At 36.4% G+C, this 20,954-nt stretch overlaps 1 long non-coding RNA gene across 1 annotated transcript in view; it reads left to right on the top strand.

Annotated features, from left to right (window-relative positions):
- The first annotated feature begins 376 nt into the window (after positions 1–376).
- LOC138920403 (uncharacterized) overlaps positions 377–20,954 on the top strand; it is a 45,995-nt gene continuing 25,417 nt past the window's right edge. The window contains exon 1 of the long non-coding RNA XR_011431523.1: positions 377–490. This is a non-coding gene — a long non-coding RNA (uncharacterized lncRNA). The remainder of the gene's footprint in view (positions 491–20,954) is intronic.

Below are 20,954 nucleotides of genomic sequence, written 5' to 3'. Positions count from 1 at the left end.
TCCATACAAGTATGGAAGGTCATGAAACTAACATAAAATAAGCATCAAAATATAAGATAAAAAAGGGGGAGAAAGCTGTACACTTTTTATAACCAAGATCATCTTTAAGCTCAAAGCCAAACATGCAAATTCTAACATTTTCTCTAAATCTGCTATATAACCAGGAGTCTTTTGAAGAAACTAAAAATAAGCAAAATTTGAAAAAGAAACAATTCTAAATTCCACATGTGATAGCCAGGTTCTAAAGAACCCCAAGAAATTTAAATTTTCACTAATGGGTTTACAGTGGACAATCCAGAGAATTAAAGATCCCAAGCTTCAGCAGCAGCTCTTCTTTCTGTTTGAAACTATATCCTGTTGCTTGGTTAAGGTTCTGCATTTTTAAGAGGCTGTGGCAGGTGCTTGCAATATGCACATTTCAGTTTAATTTCCATCTGGGTGAACAAGAAGTCAGCTGCCTGGAGCTGAGGCATATTTGCTGTGGACACAGGTAAATTTGCTTAAAGCACTCTATGTGTAAAGAGAATAAAGGCTTAGTTGGGTGAAGAGGGAGCAAAGAAAAACTCCCTGGGATTAGAAATGATGGGTTAGGCAAATATTCTTTAGAGCATTTGATATTTGCAATATGGAAATGAAACACAGCTCAGAAGAACAGCCTCAGGGACTTCTCAAAATGCAGTGTCTCCTAAACTTCCTTCAAACTGAAACATCCAAGTTACATTTCTATGTAGCTTGAATGTACTAAGTTTAATATCGCTAGGAGATATTTCTAAAAACTCTATAGATGAGGTTTTGTGAAAGCAAGCAATGCATTGAAGAAAACTATTGCATGGTGAATGTCACTATCTTAAAAGAGAGCTTCTAAGAAAATGAACGAAGAAGCCATTTTGTGAACAAACTTGTTTTGCAGAAGGAGTCAGCAAAGTTCAGGATGTCTAACTGTGGTTTGATGAATCATGGCTTTAAAATTTGCCCCAGAGTGGGGGGTAGGGGAGGGAGGTTTGCAGTCCTGTCAGAACCTGAGTAGTGGGAAAATCGTACCGTTCCTTTCCTTGAAATACCTGTATTTTTCTTTAATAGGCAGTTCGACTTTAACATGGCAGATGCTTAAAACTGGAACATGAACTTTAAAAAAAAACAAAAAACAAACAGAAGAAGCTTTTTTCAAATTACTCATTTCACTTTAAGGAGAAGTGGTAGAAAAGCCACATTTTTCCCCCATGGACTGGCACTCAGAACTCCTTAAAATACTTGTGTCCTGAAGACACTGCAGTGCTTAATAAATTACACTCAAGTTATTTCAGCTACTGAAATATATTATTTTTTATTTCTGCTGGTCTCATGGAGGCTCAGAAATGACTATAAGACTTCTTTCTAGGGCAAGGCATTCTCTGACTTGGAGCTTCTCTCTGTTGAAATCATATTTTAAGACCCAGCTCAAAAGCCAGGCGCAACTTCAAATCTCTATAGAAAGATGTGCTGCTTCTCTGGGAAGCAAACAGCACATTGGTTGGATCTTGAATACAGAATCATTTCACTTGAATTTTCAGTGTAACTATTTTATATTGTCTCCCTTACTAGACTAAATTTCTTCAGGGCACATTCTTATTCATACCCAAATTGTCCACGGCGACATTGGCCACTCTGCAAACTACAGGAGAATATACACACAAAATCAGACATTTATTCAATTATTTAGCAAAAGATTCAGCTCTACCCAGTCTCTATGTGTTAGTTCTCCAAAAGGTGTTAGCAATCACATGTGCTAGGTGCTCTTCCAGGTACTGGGGACTCGGTGAAAAACAAGGCAAAAAAAATCTATCACCCCCACAGAATTTACATTTTAAAGACACAAGCTGTTGCATTATCTCAGAGAATCCGCTCTGAAAAGAAAGCTTACTCTTTTTCTCTCTATGGAATTTCCAAATGGTCTACTCATAAATAAGGCAGACTTCAAAATTGTATTTTTGCCTTTTGATGTGATTGCAGCCAACGGATCATAAACGGAAGATTGATAGCTAGTCACCCTCTTATAAGCACAGCCAACGTCTTCAATTTGAAAAACAAACTAAAGTAGCTTGATAACATAAGGCAATAATGGTTCAACCTTTGAAGGTATCTAAATTCAATTCTCTGCCCCTTGTGGACATGCTGTGAAGAAGTCATCTACCTCTCCGTAGCGTAGGTCAGTAAAGGACTAGGGGAACAGAAGACCTTGAAAAAGCCATTATCAGCATTGTGTCCAAGGGTGAAAGTCAAATTCAGGAGGAATAACTTGTCGTACATGGGCCAATAAAAGCAGGAGCACACAAGAGGAGAATCAGAAGACAAATCAACTAAAGCCACTATAGTTGTTCTCAACAATAGAGTGGTAAGAGGCCAGACTATTAAGTTCTATGTAAAGGACCAGTACAGGATGGACGGTAATAGGGAATTACTAATACTTACTGAGTTCTCGCAGTGGGCCAGCGAATGGCAAGTAGGCTTTACTGGGGAGAAGGATAGAGGAATAGACTCAAGACAGAGAGGGAAGATCTTGGGAAGGTAAGCATCACAGGATGCTCAGCAATTCACCAGGGGAAAACAGCACTAGGGGCAAGGGAAGTGTTTCAACTAGCTTGTCATCATTTTACAACTTAATTAATCTCGCCTTAATATAAATAATATCTGTGGTATTGTTGATTAGTGTTTTTAAACATAAGTCCCCTGAATTAGTCAGGATTGCTAGTGCAGAAGTTGAACTCCAAGAAGCTTAGTCAGAAGGGGAAAGTGCACGAGAAAGATACTGGGCTGTATTATATAACTGAAGTATAGATCAGACACAGAACTAGGAATTTGAGTGTTGTCAGAAATTTCTTTCTCTTTCTCTTATCTCTGCATTAATCAAATTATTTTTTCTCCTAATGGTAGGAAACGTGTCAACCAACATTCCTGTCCTTCACACTTCTCACTGCTTCTCTACCAGAGAAGCATTGTTTCTTCCACTGTTATGGAGGAGAAAAATCCTAGAAAAGTGTTCTGATCGCCTAGTTTAGATCCCTGGCCTATACCTAAAACAGTCCACCATAGACAGAGAGTTGATGTGCTATGATTGGAAGACTTTACTAGAATCAGTTGGTTGGTTTCACCCAAAAGAAGATAGAGTTGTTCTAAGCATCAGGAGGGATGCTGCTTAGACAAAATAACAAATGTTCACAGCATTCTTTCAGGAATGCAATCCACTGTCTTCCTCGGTACCTCCGCTTCCATTGTCTGGAAAGGTTTAAAATCTTTAACCTCGTGTCTAAAAGTTATTGCCTTTATTTTCCACTTGGTATAGCTGAAAAGTGTTTTATGGTTTATACAGTGATTTATGGGTACTATGGAATTTAAAAAGTATGTTAAATTTCTGTACTTTGCTCCTATCATGTAACAAGAGACATGGAATAAATTCTTCTTTTGGTACTGACTTAATCTGAAAAAAAAAAATCAAATCCCACTTTCAGTATAAATATCTCATTATTATTCTGTCATCAAAGTTAATTGGTTTAAAGCTTTATGCATCCGATGTTTTTGCAAAAGTGGTATAAATTCTGCAACTACTTGTCATGAACAGCTATAACGTGACAATATTAGAAAACATGTAAATAAGGCCTATCTTCTTTTTGCAATTGTCATAGAACTTCATCTCATTTGTTCTTTATTTTAGTGAAATAGTGTGAAGATGGAGCAAATATAGTCTCTATCAGTGTGTTACCATCAACATGATCTTTTCATTGTTCTTTCATTTTTTTACTCTGATCACAATCTTTTTCACTTACATAATACATCATTATTTGCAAAGCCCCATTACATAATTCTTCCCATTTTATCATGGTTGACTGCCTTGTACTTTCTTAGCTCAGCTCAATGCAACATAAAACAGCCTTCAGGCTAGAGATTGATTGACTTCGAATAAAGTATGCTTTGTTGCATAGGTATAGACAGAAATAAAACAAAGATTAGAACTGAATTTTCATGACCTTCCAAAAGATGTACATAGAACTCAAAGGTAGCAAATTTGGGATAATGAGAGCTTATTAAAAGCATGCTCTTTGTTAGAAATTTTATGACTGGTTTGTAACTCCCCCAATCTCTGCCAGTTTACTGCTTAGCTTGGAGGTCCATTTGTAGTCAGAGCGGAGAAATACCCAATTAAGGTTTACAATCTACGTCCAATTCTAGAAGATCCATCCTAATGATGGAGACAGAGTACTTAGGAATGTCTATCATTTTACACTTAGGAAAAGCATTACTTTTCTTATGGAATCTGAAATTTATGTTCAGATGAGTTTTTAGAATCCACACTTAAGCCAATGGTGTATTTACCAAAGGGACTAATTCAAATTGTTTTATAGTTATAACTCTAAATAATATATTCGTCATTGATCGCTCCAGAAGAAGGTTGGATTTAGCTCCTGGAGAATAGAAAGCAATTGTCCAAAGCTTTGGAAGCTTGGTGTGCAGTATTAAATTTAGGTTTTCTTTAAAATAAAAACAAAATCAAAAACTTTTATTTTGTTTCAAGAAATAAAGAAGATATTTTCATAAAAAAAGAAAATAATCTTTTTATGAAGATTAGCACTTTGCTTTTTTTCTTTTTATAAATTGCTAAGAAGATTAAGCAACATCTCTCATTTTAAAATCTTCTTTTTCTCCTGATGGTTGATCTTTTCATGTTGCTTTTTGTGTGTGTGTGTGTGTGTGAGGAAGGTTGACCCTGAGCTAACATCTGTTGCCAATCTTTCTCTTTCTGCTTGAGGAAGATTATCACTGAGCTAAGATCTGTGCCAATCTTTCTCTATTTTATGTGGGACACTGCCACAGCTTGGCTTGACAAGTGGTGACAGGTCTGCACTGTGGATCTGAACCTGCAAACCGTGGGCCACCATAGCGGAGCACACAAACGTAACCACTATGCCACCAGGCTGGACCCCCATGTTGCTTTTTTGATGCCTGAAGTAGTGGCCCTCTTTCATACATATTCATAGAAGATAATTACACTATTTATAAAGGAAAATGATGGTTTCAGGTAGAACTCTGTGAAAGAAAATAGATACGTGTATATGTGTATATATATCATACATATTCCATCAGTGCTGAGCATACATATAAAAATATGTATAGTGAAATAATAAAATCATTCCTATTTCTAAATGACCAGTTTAAGCAATTTCCATGTTCATTAAGAGCCTGTTCTTGTCCTGGTTCTGGATTTATCCTTCAAAGAAATTTTATCTTGCAGGTTCAGGGAGAAACTCTTTCCCTTAATATCATTTCTGAGGAAAACACAGAACACATTTTTATAAAGTAAAAATATGCATTTCACGTCTTGCTTTAATGTCTAAAGAGACCTAAAAATGGGAAGATAATGAAATGGTTAAATATTATTTTTGTTTTATTTTATTTTGCTTTTCCCTTTTTATCCCACAGTTAAGCGCTAAGGCCCTGATGACTTGCCTCTCCATCTCCCATCCTATGTCCTCAGCTTCACATGTATCCTCAGCCTAAAAAGACCAATTTTTCTACCATTTCCCAAGTAATCTTGGTTCCTACTCTAGCACATTTGCTCATCCGGTTCCCAGTAAAGACACTCCCCTTTTCTTTTCCTAAATCTTTGCGTTCTTCAAAGTCCAGCTGCAACCTACAGTATATACTCCTTGACTATCTAATGCAGTCCTGTGAGCAATCAATCATAGCCTTGTTTATATTAGTACTTAATGTTTCCATAGTCTTAGAAACTCCTCTAGAGAATCCACTGTGTTTTTAATGCCTCTTTAATTTAAACCTTAAAAAAATCCTGTTATAAATTATTACCATCTTTATTTTTCTGTTGATAAAAATCAGATGAGGCTCACAGAACTTCAGACATGTTTTTATCCTAAAGGAAAAGTGAATTAAGTGACAATATTGAAAGCAAGTCAGTTTGTTTGGGACTACAAATGACATATCTACCCACCACCTAGAAGTGAGCTTAATGCACAGTAGATGTTTGAGCTGTTATACACATATACCCATTCAGAATTAGAAGAAAAAAATTAGAAAACTATAATTATGACTTAAGAGGAGGATTGCACTGAACTTCTTTTGAATGAATTTGGCGTAAATATATAGTTATTTGTATGGTTATCTATGTAATTGTGTGTTTGATATCCATCTCCCCAAACAAATCAAATTCTTTGATTTATTCCTTATTAGTTCCATTTCCTAGTACAGCGCCCGACACATAGTAGGCACTAATAAATTTTTGTTAAATGAATAATGAATTATGAGGTATCTCTATATTAGAATGAGCTCATTGGTCCAAGGAACTTTTTAATAATAAGTAATCAGACAGGGCAATCTGGTTTATCCTCCGTGATTGGGAAGCAGATAATATTCTCTTACAGTAGCCCAAAGGAAATCTACTAGCAGTGCTTGGACGGAAAAAGGTGAGCCGATACTGACTGTCACATAATACAACACAGGTCCTGTGATTGAGCAACAGATGTGGAAAAATTTGTATCTGTGAAATCAATTCTAGTTTCAGTTTCTGCATTCTAACATTCTTTTTTAATCCCTTTCTTCATCATAAAATGAAATCCTTCACTGTTAATTAATGATATGATAACATAATGAAAAATGGCTTTCTTGTTTAATAACCTATTGTTGACATGTCATTAACTAACAAAATTTGGAGTGACCAGAATGGTATTTAAAATGATTTCATTGTAAGGAAAAATAAATATTATTTGGGCATAATTTTAAAAGATGGGACTGGGAGGTGGGGAGGCTGGAGAGGAGCATACGAAGGGTGAAGCCAACTAAGAGAATCAAAGATAAAAGAAGCGCTGTTAAAACCTTCCTGACTTGGATCAGTGCCTGAGTAAATAAATACTTTATGTGGAACCAGTGCAGAGCTATTAGAAATCGAATGAGTAAGGAGGAAATTCAGTCCATCATGGCAAACCTGAATTAACACTCTTTGTTTCTTTAATGCTCTAGCTGGAACAAATGTCCTTAAAACTGAAGTGTGCATTTGATTTTGTTTTTAAAACTCCATATATTTCTAATAATTTCTGCTGATATAAAGTATGTCTACTATCAATCAACAGTCTTTATGTACCCATGACTCTGAAACTCTGAAACATAAAACTTTACAGGGCGTTGTGCCTCAGTGAGCAGGTGGCAAGGTAACGAGGTGATTGTGTTTATGGCTGACCAGCTGACTCCTTGTGGTTTAAGACTGAAACTCAACAGATCCAACCCTCTAGTGTATGCTCAGGCACATATTGAGATCCCTGAGGCACACGAACTTTCCTCAAAAGTGCAAATGGAAACCAAGGAGGCTAGAGTGGGATGTCAGCAGCCCCGTGCCTGTCCCTGGTAACTTGCAGAGAATAAGTAGCTCTCATTCTCTAATTTTCTTACACTGAGTGATCCACTCTGCTGTAGTTTTACATAATTAACAAGTTTTGATTATTTAAGTTATAAAACTGAATCGGTTCTGTTCTGATGTATTACAGAGAAATGGCGTGTGTGTGTGTAAGATTTACACGATGTCAAGGTGCTTCGATGGCAGTAACTTATATTTTCTCACTATTTTTGACCAAGAGTATTTGACAGCATTTCATTTGGAAAAGTTTAAACACATTGGAATGGTGGCCTCTGCTACTTGAACTGGATTACAGGAAACCACGGTTACCACATTATGTTCATTTTACTCTGATGCCTGCATAGCAGTTTCATTGGCCCTTCGCTGAACAACATTGTGTAGACTTTTCCGAGAAGAATAAGGCAAATATTGATTCAGGAAGATAGGTCTAATGATGTGATGGTGTTTATTTATAGTTGACCAGCTGACTCCTGGTGGTTTATTTAATTTAAGGCCATTTTATTTAGAAAATACAACATTACAACTGTACTTACTAAAACTAGAAAGTTATCTATTATTAATTCACTATACTTATAAGATATATCAAACAAGGAGTGCTCCAAACTACTCGGTTGAATGGAATATATATAAATTTAGGCTTACTTTTGAGTATACATGACGAAGTTGTCTTTATGCCAAGAATTATGTCACTGTGCCAACAAAGTATATCATTGACCATCTGGAACTTTATCTTCTGACTGCCTGATTCTTGAGCTGGGACAAAACTACCCCAAAGGCAGGGACATTAAAAAGTGCATAACATTTTCTTCTCAAACGTGTAACTATAAAGTCTTTTAAATCAAAGAGATAGAAATGAAATCTCATCTGCTACATCTGTCAAGGATGAAACTTTCTATTGATTTAACACTTTAGTGCTTTCAAGACTTTCTCACATACATTTATTCCATCCTCACAATTGTACTGTGGGAAAGGTAGGGCATGTGATATTATCATTGTACATATTTCAAAACTGAAACTCAATGAAGCTGAGATTTAGCAAAAGTCAGTGATTAGTGAATAAGGGAGTCACGACTAGAATCCAGATCTTTTACCTTCTTTGAGCGCAGACCTTGGTTCCCACCTTAGCTTAGACATTTAGAGACATAAAATTATCTAAAATTCTAAACTATAGATTGACAAAACATTATAGAAAGCAAAATTATAGATTGATAATAAAATCCAAAACTGAGACTGGAATGTGAGGACTTTAGTGACTATGAAGCTATCTACATCCACCTTTTAATACTGAAAAGTCACCCAGTAAACTCCTGTATCTATATTCCTAACCTCAGAGTAGATAGAATCACAGGCATCCACTTTTTTCCCTCTTTGTGGGAGGGTATGGGAACCTCAAAAGGACTCGTTTCTAACTACTACATCATTATTCAATTTCCCATATGAATCTTGAAAAACCAGCTCTTCTGGAGTTAGCACTCAGGATATATTCATACTTTTCAAAGTTTTCTTTCTTTTTGAAACTTTTGTCCCTCTCAGTAATTTTTCATACCTGACAGTTGAAACAAAGCTAGGTGATGAAACAATGAGACAGTTTGATTTACTCGTTGTCTTCATAATGACGGAATGAGATGCAAAGGCCTCATGCGTGCCTACTTTTTGTCCATTCAAGATCTTTTCTCTGGGTTGATTGTTCTTGAACTCTACAGTTTTTCATAATTGCCTTTGACTTAGTATCTGAAATTCTTTCATCCTTGGATTACCTTTTACCCTTCAGTTCCTATGTCGAAATCTTCTTTATTTCTTTGCTTCTATTCACTGAAATCATTGACTATGAATAAATGCTTATGTTCCAATTTTCTGAGAGTTCTTCAGAAAAACACATAAGTAAGCTGACTCTCCAGATAACTTTCTTCGTATTTTTGGTTTCAAATAAGTTATAACCCCTACAAAATTTCCAAGAATAACTTCTATTGATTACAGCAAATGTAATACAAAATGCCATTATTCTGTCCTTGAAATAAACCAACCAGAAAAATGCCAAAGCATGAACTAAATCAAATATATAGATATCCTGGTTTACTCTGATCTCACATGTATAGGAGAGTAATCCAACTAAATGAACTTCTAAACACTCTGCCACTGTGTATCTGAGAGGTATTTAAATAATTGATGATACTATTGCTGAGAATTTTTTTTTTTTTTGAGGAAGATTAGCCTTGAGCTAAGTACTGCCAATCCTCCTCTTTTTGCTGAGGAAGACTGGCCCTGAGCTAACATCCATGCGTATCTTCCTCTACTTTATACGTGGGATGCCTACCACAGCATGGCTTGCCAAGCGGTGCCATGTCCGCACCCAGGATTCGAACTGGCGAACCCCAGGCGGCCAAGAATCGAAACGAGCGAACTTAACAGCTACACCACCCAGCCGGCTGAGAATTCATGTTTTATTCATCTTTCTAAAAATTTAGAAAATTTTGTGATGTAAAATACTTTGCTCACGTCAATGACATGAGTGATACAATTTAGGGGAAGTATTAAAAAATTCCATCTTAAAGATCTTGCTAATTATTGAAGAGCAAAAAATAAATTATTCGATTTTCATCATCCTCAAACTACTGATTGTAGATTTTTTTTAAGATTTTATTTTTCCTTTTTCTCCCCAAAGCCCCCCCGTACATAGTTGTGTATTTTTAGTTGTGGGTCCTTCTAGTTGTGGCATGTGAGATGCCACCTCAGCATGGCCTCATGAGCGGTGCCATGTCCACACCCAGGGTTCAAACCGGCAAAACCCTGGGCCGCCGAAGTGGAGGGCATGAACTTAACCACTCGGCCATGGGGCTGGCCCCAGATTGTAGATTTTTTTAAAAAATCATCAAGATGATGACTGCAAAAGGAAACTAACTTACAATTTCTAAAGATTCTGGGCTTAATAGAAGAATGATTTTTAAGAACCAAACTTTAGGAAATCCTGTATTTCTTTTTAAGGAAATAGTTTTGGGAAAGAAAAAAAACCCAACCAATCTACTATGAGTTCATCACTTTCAAAGAAGATTTGGAAATTTCTGATGGGTCACTGGCAGATTTTTTTCCTTAACAGTGTAGTCACTGGCTTATATTTCTGCATACTTTCAAGCAGAGGCGAAATGCAGCTAAGAAAGCTTCCAGGAAATCTCCTGTGCTATGTCATATGACACATGATTGATGTGAAGATGAGTCTTCTCTGAGCATATAGCAGGACATATGCGGAAACACAGGGAGTATCATCCTGGAATTACCTTTTGAAAGTATCTGAATTGTGGACGGTATTTCAAGTGTCATGAGCACAGTAAGCTGCTTTCGTGAGCAAGAGGCAGAACGTATTCTGAATACGAATGCTGGGCTTGCTACAACTGGCTCATCAGGGTGGGGCCTTAAGAAGGACCAAAGAAAAACATGCACAAAATGCAAACATCAAGTCAGTTGTTGGCCAGGGTCCTGAACATGTTATTAAGAAATAAATCTCTTAGTTCACTGTAGGGTGTACAATGTGAATAACAAATTCTCATCAGGAGAGCTAATTTTTATTGGCACTATGTCAATTTTGTATATTACTGATAGAGTTTTAAGTAGAAAGGCTGCTAATATTCCTTTACTATTTTGTGTACTAAATTGGACATTCACAAAAACTCATACATTCCAGTAACTATCTTTACCTGAACTCCAATGTAATGAAATGTTGAGTTCTGAAGTTTTCTTTACTAAACTATTTTTTATCTAAGCTATCTATAGTTTAAAATGTTACATAAAAGCTAGAAATAGTAAGAAAGCAGAAAGAACCTTTCACAAAAGTAAAGGTCATAATCCAATATTACAGAATCAGTTATTACGGAGTAAATGTACAGGTTACAGAATAAAGCAAGAGCATTAGATGAAGATTTAAGGCTAGAATTAATTAAACTGCTTCCGATCCTGCTTATTTATTTCTCACTCTGTGATTTTCCGTATGTCTTATGTGGAGAACCTGAACATTTTCCACAGAGAAATCCTCTTTTCCATCCAAAATCAGCTGTCATATTTTTTCTATCTTCCAACTTTGCTTCAGCCTATCTTAAGTAATAAAGGTAAAATATAACATTTATTGCTCACATACACACTGTAGAGCATTATGCAAAAAGTTTGTAACATATAATTCTGGAGATAATTCTCATAGCAGCCTGTGGACTGAATACCGTTATCATCCATACCGTACGCGAGGCCTCACGTTGGTTAAATCACTTGTTGAAGGTCTCACAGTCAAAGCAGGAGGACTTGAACTTAAACTTGGAGCAATTATTCTCTAAAGACCCTGATCTGAAAAACCATGCCATGAGCAATCCAAGTGCAGGCTTCTTTTTTATAGAATGCTACTTTTATTTTAATTCTAATATAGTTTAGGGTTAAGCGAGCTTCAAAATTAATCAAAAAGTTAATCATACCAGAGGAGTGAAAGTGTATGTTTAATACACACACAATTTTTTTCTGTTGTTACCATTTATTCCAGAAGTTCTTGGGCAAGAGACTTTATGTCAGTTCCCTCATCTATAAAACAGAGATGGTGTCACTTACTTTTTTGTACCCCTGGAAATTATGTGGAAAAGAATGATGATGTATAGTTTAAGGATGATAAGATGACGAGAAGCAAGATCACATAAGAGCTAACAGCAGAGATTCTGGACTCTAATTGCTGGAGAACAAATCTGGTTTGATACTTACTAGCTATGTAAATTTTAGCAAGTTTCTTCATCTCTCTGTGCCTTGATTTCCCATTTGTAAAATACACATAGCAATTAGTATTCCATACAGTTGTTAGTGGATTATATGAGAAAATATGTGTAGAAAATTTAGCACAATATCTGATACACAGACATTTCTCAATAAATATTCATTTTATTTCCTTACAACAAATGAACTGAAGACCAGATTAAAAATAAGGACAAAACTAGTCCCTAATTAGACCATATTAAGGAAAATAATTTTCCAAGATAAAAGTGAGTTGTAAAATAAGACAAGTTTAAGTTTTCTTTTGGAAATGGTTATTTTACCATTTGCCTTTTTTTTCATAGTGAAGTTATTTGGGGAAATGGATTCATTTTTTGCATTTCTTTGACGTTCTCTGGACTTCTTTCTATGTTTTAAAAGACATATGATACTATTTCCCTAAGAGTTTGGCCCTTCAGGAAAATAGATTGGAAGAGATCTTAAGAAGCTGAAAGAAAACAAGTGAATTATTTATTATTGCATTTATCCTAATTGTGTTTACGAGCTGCCATTCAGAACAAGCATAATGTGTAGCATTTTACTGTCAGAAGACTGTATGTCATAAAACAGGAATGAGGGGAGTGTTATAAGCCATTTGATGAAAAACACTGAAGGAAAAGAAGCAGCATGTTAGAAAAAATTGCCAATTCTGCTATAGACTCAGAAATACTGCTAATCCTAGGAACCAAGGTGGAGAGAAGGATATGAGGGCTTTTGCCGCTGTAGTGTTTAATACTGGAAACTCTAGGAGATACAAAGTCCCAAGGCTGAGCTTGGAGCCTGTCGCAGCTTGTTTTTCTTCAGTCTGTGTGCTGTCAAGGTCCTTCCTCAGTGGTTGCTACAGAAATAATTATACTTCCGAAATTTGAGACTCCGAAGCAGACAGATGTTAACCTAGAAACGCTGTCCTTTTTGTGTGCTTGCTCTAATATCTTTAAGATTAAAAAAGAGATAAAGGGGCCGGCCCTGTGGCTGAGTGGTTAAGCTTGCACACTCCACTTCAGGGGCCCAGGGTTTTGCCAGTTTGGATGCTGAGTTCAGACCTACACACCGTTTATCAAGTCACGCTGAGGCGGCACCCCACATAGTGCAACCAGAAGGACCCACACTAAAATATGCAACTATGTACTGGGGGGCTCTGGGGAGAAGAATGAAAAAAAACGAAAAAGGAGATTGGCAACAGATGTTAGCTCAGTGCCAATTTGAAACAAAAAAGGGAGAGAGATAAAAACAAAAAGCATCATTATTTGAACTGAAAATTTAGAAATGTGGGTTTCTTAGTTTGACCAAGTATTCTATTTCAGCACAACAAAACAGTTAAGTGAGCGCTATTTCTGAAGCCCTCAGAGTAATCAGCAAATGCTAAAGAAAGCAAGAAGTAAGAGGCCTTGTCAAGTGGAAAAATGTCTGATTTTAACCAAGAAACTGAGGATAAGTATATCTTTGAAGGGATGATATCATACTGTAAATGATCTCCTTTTAAGTTTGTAGTACATGCTGGAATGTCACTACCTTGAGAAAAAACACACACAAAAACACTATATTTTGGCTAACACCATATTCACTTTGATTCTTTCTTTCTTTTGAAAGTTTTTTCTTGTGAGATTTACTATATATAAAGGAGATTTTGTAAGCTGTATACATATGTGTGCATGCGTGTGTATGTGTGTGTGCCTGTGTGTATATAGACAGATAGATGCCTTTCTATTCTTTCTCTTCTATTCCATCTATCTTTTGGTCTTTCCCTTAACCAGTACCACAATATCTTAATTTCTAAAGTTGTGTAATGAATTTTTATATCAGATAAGGTAATCCCAACATCTTCTTCTTCAAGACTCTCTGGGCCGAGACATGATAATGATTTTCAGCCATTAGGAAACAGCTAGGCACATTTCCCATTTTGGCATGATAATTTATGGAAGGATCCTGTGATAGCAACTGTAGCTTTTTGGTCATTATGAGGTAATAGATGACAGAGTTACAAAAGGACCTAAATTGAAGACTGTGCATCTGTTCTACAATGCCTATTAATTTTCCTTTGACTCATCTGTTGTTGGAAACTTACAATTCCAGCTTAAAAGAATTCTGAGTTTAATCTACAGGTAGCCCCAAATTAATCATTCCATATTTAGTACTCTTACCTATCTCAAGGATTTCAAGTAATTCTGCCAATTAAGAATCTAAGACAAATGTATGGGTGTGATAATATTTGCATTTTATATAGGAATAAACAAGTCCATTTCCAGTTCAAAGGATGCAAGAAATTAAAATGCTAAATGCAAAATTCGATTAAGAATTTGTTACGTATACAGCATTGTAATAAGTTCTGGGTTATAAGATTAACCCTATTTGCAAGGATCTAAGTATCAAGTTGGAAAAATGGATTTTTCTGTATATATAAAAATTTCAACAACCATTAAGACTGAATACAGTAAATGTTAAATGAACAGGATAGCTGTTTAGAGGAAGGGGTGGCTCCCAAGAGATGGAGGTCATTGGGTGAGGCTTTATTGAAGCCTTAAAACAGAGTAGCACTCACATGGGGTGAAGATACAAAAGGGTGTTTCAGAGATGAGAATCACAGTTAGCCAATACAAAGAGACTAGAACGTGCACAGTGGGCTTGCTGATTGCAATTTCAGATTATAAATGAACTATATGCAAAATATGTAAAATTATATTACAGAAATCTCTACACTATATGCTTGTGACATCCTTCTGTAAGTCTGAGAACTAGCTCAGGTTTTTAAGCTGGGTGAGAGATGGATATTCCGCAGGCACTAATAATACCAGGCTTCTGCTCATGCAATTTTAATCATTGTTTATTAGGTAAATCAAGTCATGCTCCTGTCGGTTGTCTATCTGTTTTTTCTTTAGAAACACGTTGGTGTATTAACCATCACCATAGATCCCTAATGGTCGAGTATTGTCACTTGACCCCTGTTATTCTGGAGTGTTGCCCTTCCGACTGACAACAGAGAGAATAATATTCTAACAATATTGCCTATCATCAACCCTGGTCTGGTCACCACTGAGCTTCCCAAACGTGCCAGTACCTCCATCACTAGCACATTCCTTATAAGCTTAGCGATGAAAGTGATCTTCGGCCCTTCCAAAGAATGTAGCCGGTGGGTAGGCTCTCAAGTCTTATACAATAGAACCATTCTAGCATGCTTACTTCTCTGACCCTTTTGATCCCTTCCTCAAAACTCTGCCAAGGCAGTTCTATCATTTCTGCTTAATTTGATATGAGCCTTTTGTTGCCCACAAGCTTCCAGTAACCATCCCAGCAGTATATTAAGATTATGTCCAGGTACTCTTGCAAGGGAGTTTTCAGTGGTGGGAGAATGTTCCCTTGTTGGCCAGTTCTCCTTTATGGAGTTTATCTTCCACCACCCCCACTGCCCGCCCCACTCCAACACTATCAAGATCTACTTCCTGGCATGTTCTTCCCACAGTTTCTCTTGCTACAACTAATCACGTCTTGAAGTTCCTTTTGAATAATACCTTTTTGCCTCTAGCATGGGAGCACTTCCCTAGTTGGTCCATGCTGAGACTTGATCCCAGTTACATAACTAGAAGACAGGAGAGGAAGTAGGGTCAGACTGTGAAGAGAACAAATATTATCTTCCAAGGCATCCATCTCTGTGGAGGTTTTGGCATGGTCTTCAGACAAGAGAAGACTATATTCTCCAGCAAAACAAAGTAGGCCATGCCTGCAGGCCCAGGGCTTCAGAGGAATCTGGGTATCCCGTGTTCTTGAGCACATCCACCCATATGTCCTCATTCAGTCATGCCCCACTCCTTCCCTATCAGGGTTCTGATTTTAGCCTAAACGGCTAACCAAGGCTGTGAATTCAGCCTTCATTATAGTTCTGCTGCATTTACAATAAAGTGCAGTATCCAATCTGCAGTTCAGTCTGTCTTCTAGCTGCAGAAATTGTGAAATCTCTTTAAATACTTCCCTGGAGGACTTTTAACTTTCACACAGTGCCTTCTGCATTAGTTTCCTAGGGCTGCTATAACAAAATATCACTAGGTTGGTGGCATAAAACAATAGAAATTTGTTGTCTCCCACTCCTAGAGTCTAGAAGTTCAAAATCAGAGAGTCGACAGAGTTGGTTCTTTCTGGGCACTCCAAGCGAGAATCTGTTCCATGCCTCTCTCCTGGCTTCTGGTGGTTTGCTGGCAATCATTGATGTTCCTTGACTTAGAGATACATCACTCTAATCTCTGCATCTATCCTCACATGACATTCTGCTTGTGTGTCTCTGTCCTTGCTTCTAAGCTCTCCTCTTTTTCGAAGGACACCAGTCATATCGGATTTAGGGCTCACTCTAATACAGTTAAGCTTGTCTTAACTTCAGTACATCTATGAAGGACCCTATTTCCAAATAAAGTCATATTTAAACGTTAGGATTTCAGCGTATCTTTTTGGGAGACACAATTCAACCCATAGCAGTATCACAAAGACAAATAAAGACAAATTTTGGGATGAGAATTTGTGTGTAAATGATTTATTAGGATATGACCCCAAGAAAAATACAGTAGGAGAGTGGGGAAATGGGGATGGTAAGGGAAGAAGACCAATCAAGGGTAATCAAGTGGTATCCAGCTGAGGATAATTTTTGCTCAACCCAGCCATGGATTTCTGGGGACAGTATAGATCATAACTCTGAGTTGGAAACCGAACCTCCTGACACCTTAATTTTGGGCTTCCAGCCTCCAGAACTGTGAGAAAATAAATTTCTATTGTTTAAGGCACCGAGTCTGTGGTATTTTGTTTTGGCAACCCTAGCAAACTAACGCAGTAGCCATTGACAAGCATACTGATGCTGGCTCATGGAAGTGAGAGCACGCTGGGGGCAGGTGTGCATGGAGTGGAAGAGGAATCTGAGAGATTACAGGAAGATATGCCTGGTGTCTGCTCTGGTCTTGACCCTTCATTCCAAGTGAACCATTTCTAGAATGCGTGCTTCTTGTCTCCACAACTTCAGCCTTTGCTCCATTAGACATTCAGATTTCCAGATAGGCCATAATAAGGGTTCCACTGGGACCTGAAGCTGTGACTCATACTTTATCAAAGTGGGCTCTGAAAAATTTACCACAGCTCACTTTTATTGTTTTATTTCTTTTTAATAACTTTTTATTAAGGCTTGCTTTTATAGAATGGAGGCAGAAACAAGTGTGTCTGGGTCTTGGGTGATTCATTTGGATGCATCTGATGTTTCTACACCGTGATAACAGTGAAAGGGTAAATGCAACAATTGCGGTAGAATGAGGACAAGGTACCAAGAGCACAGGCCCTTCAAGGCTGAGGAAATGGGTCATTCCACAAAGTGATCAACTTAGACCAGGTACAATGTTAACCAAGGGTGGGGAAAATCTAAAGTAGCTAATGGAGGAGTGAGAAGAACCCTTATTTGATTGGTTACTATCGAAAACTCTTTGCTTAGTTCAGTTTATTTTAAATTCTATGGTCATATCTGCACTCACAAAGGATTTATATCACAGTCCTAAAAATAAAATTCATAGCCAAGTTTGAGGAACTGTTGTCTATAGATGGGAAAATATACTGAACAATCACACAAATGGCAGAACTTCTTTGCTTCTATAAAGGACTAATTATGAAACACAGTATAGTCTATTAGGTTAAATCTAATTTTATATGCTTTTATGTTTCCAAACCTAATTAGTATAATGTCTCAATAAACTGGTATTCTACTATATAATGCAATGTTAAAGTTGATTGTACTTCAGTCGTTTCTTTATCATAACTCTATTGTTTTTACAATTTTTATCTTTATTTGGGGTTATAATTTTATATGTTCTTTACCTAAAGAAAAGATTTACTGTGGATCTGTAACTCACAAATTAGTATAACAAATGTCTTTCTTATTATACACTTAAAGAAAAATGTCACAGTAACAGTAATTCAACTTTCAAACTTTTAAGAATAAAATATAGAGATGCAGTTCTAATTTTAGAAAAAGGAGCAGAATGATAAATGTGATATTACAATGTGTTTTCAAATTATGAATACTTTATGTAAATATACACAAAAATCAATATTTTCATTCTGTCAAACATGGCAATAAATGTAAAATCACTTAGTACTATTTTTAATAATGGAAATTGACATTTTTGCACGTGATTCTTTAAGATATATAAGAAAATTATAGATTATCTATAATAGATGAATCCATTTGGAAGCATTATTCATAGCCATAGAATGGAAAATATTTCAAAAACATTTCAACTGGTGGTAGAATTATCTTCAACATTTTTTAGTGCTGAAATTAACATCTAAATAAATCTTACATTATGTTCTGTATGAATAATTATTTTAATGTTAGTTTCACAAATGCCTTTTTCACACTCTGTGTTAGTTAACTTTTAAATCTATTAATTAAAACAGCAGAGTCTCACCTTGTAATATAAATAAAGGGACAACTTTCTTCCCAGAGACCCAAGCTAAGTTGGTATTCAGAGCCCAGAAACAGAATATAGATAAAATATTAATCTCCCAACTCAGCCAACCTCCAATGAACATTTGCAAGAAAAAGTGGATTAAACAAAATTCTTAAAACTGAATAGCTCTGTGCTTGCAGTGCATTAGCTCATGATGAAAGATGGAACAAAAATTACATAATTCTTGCATAATTGGACACTGTTAATAGATGGTGGAAATATTTTGTGAAAACACAAATTAGCATATATTCTAATATTATCTTATTTAAACCTATTCTTACTCATGTATCTACCATCCTCCTCATTTTCTCTGACCTGCAAAATCTTTCTTTTCTTCCTCATCCCTCAATATCCCTGATTGTCTCCAGAAAACCAAAGAGACCGAGAATAGCTACTTGGAAGACATCCTACCTGCCGTTTCATCTAGGCAACCAGTATCAATGGAACCAGTCACAATGTGAGGGACTGAAGATATAGGAGTGAATAGAAGTCCGTATACCTGTCAATCAAGCCATAAACAAACTAGAAAATAAATAAATAACAATCTTAAAATCCTAAATCTTCTTACTCCACAAGCTTGAGTAAGTTATTTTACCTACTAAGCTCAGATTTTTTTAAACCTATAAAATGGGAATGATAAATTGCTTACAGATGGGTGTGTGCGTATATTCTTTGAGAATAAATTAGTCTTTATTAAGAGGGAATTATAAGTCACAATTAGACTTGGCAAGGAGACTTATGTAGACAGAAATCAGACACATGAAACTAAACATATACTTTACTCAGATTTTTTGCTATAAATTGATTTTATTGACAAGATTACATATAAAGAAAGATATAAATTATGATGATCCAGTGAACAAAGAACCTTGTTATCTGACTGCTTGGGCTGAGGCACACATGCCCCAGAGAAAATTAGAACACATCCTGTTCTTTATCATAACTTACAGGCTCTTTCTCTGGCTTTCCTGACATTCACGTAAAGATGGTAAAGACTCTCCGACTATAAAGTCGTTTTACCAAAAAGACCATCATTTTGTGTTAACTTCAAAATTTAGAAATCATAGTTTAAGAAAAAAAGAGTACTGAAATTGTAACTGTCTAGTGTGTGAAATGATGTTAGTTCACAGATTTTTGCCTTTTATTATCACTGAGCTTGTAAATAAACTGAAGAGTTCTTTCTTTCTTTTCTTTTTTTTGATCTTTCAATGGATCTGAAACCTCTTACAGGAGAGAAAGTTCTTTCAGCAGCTGCTTGCTCAGGCTGCTCATTAAAGTCGGCTTTTGTTTGCATGCTGACTTTAAACACAAGGCAAAGTTTGTTTCTTCCACATTACCTCATAAGCTTGTTGTGAAGTTAAAATGAGATCATCCATGCAAAACTCTGCACATTGCCTAGTTTATAGTAAATGCTCAATAAATGTTAGCTACTTTTATTATCTGATCCCTTTCTCTATCCTCCCTGAGCTTACAGAGTTTGGAATCCTAATACTTTTTGCCTTGTTATATTTGCAATAGCCTCCCAAAAGGTTTTCCCATATCTAATATAACCTTCCACCACCTTTCATACGTATTATGTATTGCCACCAGATTAAATGTTCAGATTAATAAATCTGGACCATTCAGGTTTCTGATCAAATGTCTTTAATGAGTTCACACCTTAATCAGGTATTCAAGACCTGCCACTGCTTAGATCCATTCTAATTTTAGTTCCCCTTATGTTCCATAATGAACACTATATTCTGGTTGAAATAACTCGTTTGCTGTTCTTTTAAGTGACCCAACATTTCCTTTCAACCTGGAATGCCCCACTGCCTGCCCCACCCCCAACAGGCCGTATCCACACACCCCATCCTCATTATTCTCTCAGCTGAGAGCGTGTCTTCTTCCTCCTCTTACTTTTCTCCTGGTCCTTATCACTTTCTACCTTCTACTTCTACCATTGTTATTTGTGTACCTGCTTTATCTCTCCTAATAGGTCCTTGAGTAAAGAATCCATATCAGGTCCATGTTTTTTTCCCAAAGTATCCACAGTGAATAAGTATTTATTGACTAAAAGAATGAATGAACTTTACAAATCCTTCAGAGGAGAAAAGGGAGAAGGTCGAACATGAAGCCCAAATCATGTTTTACTACAAGCCTGGTTTCTTAAGCAGAGAGGTGCTGATTTAATTTATGAAAAGATTTCTAGAGAACAAGGGAGGTAATTCTACCCTAAAATATCTTCCAACCTCCAATATGCTACCAGCAGAAAGCCACTAGAAGTTGATTTCCTTCGTCTTCCTATTGGCTTAGGTCAGTTTAGGTTTAAAGAGACA

The sequence above is a fragment of the Equus caballus genome, chromosome 23 (genome assembly GCF_041296265.1).
Source record: "Equus caballus isolate H_3958 breed thoroughbred chromosome 23, TB-T2T, whole genome shotgun sequence".
Lineage (NCBI taxonomy): Eukaryota > Metazoa > Chordata > Mammalia > Perissodactyla > Equidae > Equus > Equus caballus.
The sequence above is the reverse complement of the archived record's forward strand: the minus strand, read 5'-3'. Positions and strand labels throughout refer to the sequence as shown.